Genomic DNA, 1512 nt, shown 5'->3' with positions numbered 1-1512 from the left:
CCACCAGAAATTTTGTTCAGGCATTTCAGTCATCTCAACCTAAGGCATGTTAAGTCACTTCTGATGCTGCTGCTGCTAAGTCGCTTCAGTCGTATCCGACTCTGTGCAACCCCATAGACAGCAGCCCACCGTCCCTGGGATTCTCCAGGCAAGAACACTGGAGCAGGTTGCCATTTCCTTCTCAGTCGTGTCCAACTCTGTGCTACTCTATGGACTGTAGCCCACCAGTCTCCTCTGTCCATGGTATTCTCCAGGCATGAATACTGGAGTTGGTTGCCCTCCTCCAGGAGATCTTCCCAACCCAGGGATAGAACCCACATCTCTTAAGTCTCCTGCATTGGCAGGAGGGTTCTTTACCACTATGCTGTGCTGTTCTGTGCTTAGTCACTCAGTCGTGTCTGACTCTTTGTGACCCCATGGACTGTAGCCCACCAAGCTCTTCTGTCCATGGAGATTCTCTAGGCAAGAATACTAGAGTGGGTTGCCATGCCCTCCTCCAAGGGCTCTTCCCAACCCAGGGATTGAACCCAGGTCTCCCTCATTGTGGGCAGATTGTTTACCGCCTGAGCCACCAGTGAAGCCCTCTTTACCACTTAGCACCACCAACTTAAGACATCTAGAATCAAAAGTATCTTCTGCAGAATTAGTTCCCTTCCTCATGTCCTATTTCTGTCATATATTTCAATGTTCTCTCACTTGCCTTCTGGTGAGAAGGTGGCCTTCTCTTCATTCCTTTCCTTCCCTGTTCCTTGCCTCCAATCAATAAGGACAGCATTTGTCATTATCTTTGAGTCTAGACTCTTGTCAGTTTCTCTTCATCACAGTTATCCCCTATTTCCTATATCATTGTCAGTCCTAGAAAAGTGTTCCCACCAGCACAGAGGCTGAGGTTCTCTCTTAGATCAGGGAGTCTGTGTGTAGTCCCTACTAGCTCAGACCTGTGAGCTCCAAGCCCCATGGAAACTGCAGAGCGGGCTATTGAACCCCTCCAACCCACAGGACACAGTCCCTATGGGAGACACGGACCTCCACCCTTGACTCACATAACTGATCACCGACACTTCCACTCTGCACAAAAGGACACTTTGGTATGTTGAAGTGGAAGCTGATTGAAACTCTGCCTTCCAAGTGATCAGATATCTAACCCACACCCCTCAATCTCCTGAGAACTTCTACTCTCTCACAGAGTTGGTTTCAGTGAGCAAGCCAAGAAAAATCAATCTCAAAACACCTCTCTCTCTTTCTTTTTCCTAGCATGGATGACAAACTAAGCAACCAGAGGCTGAGTAGAGGAAACTTCTCCTGCAAAGGCACCTTGTTTCTCAGTTTTTGCAGAGGTCGTATTAACTTAAGCTGCCTGTGTGTGTGTCAGGCTGGCCATAACTACCAGTGGTTTCTGTTCTCAGATGCTGGAGCTGCCCTGAACAGACCTACCTTCTCCCTATCAAAAGGAGAGAATGCGAAAGACGTTCTTCAACGGATTCCTGTTCCTTATGACTTTGCAAGCAAATT

Source organism: Bubalus bubalis, chromosome 6 (assembly GCF_019923935.1).
Source record: "Bubalus bubalis isolate 160015118507 breed Murrah chromosome 6, NDDB_SH_1, whole genome shotgun sequence".
Lineage (NCBI taxonomy): Eukaryota > Metazoa > Chordata > Mammalia > Artiodactyla > Bovidae > Bubalus > Bubalus bubalis.
Note: the sequence above shows the minus strand (reverse complement) of the source record.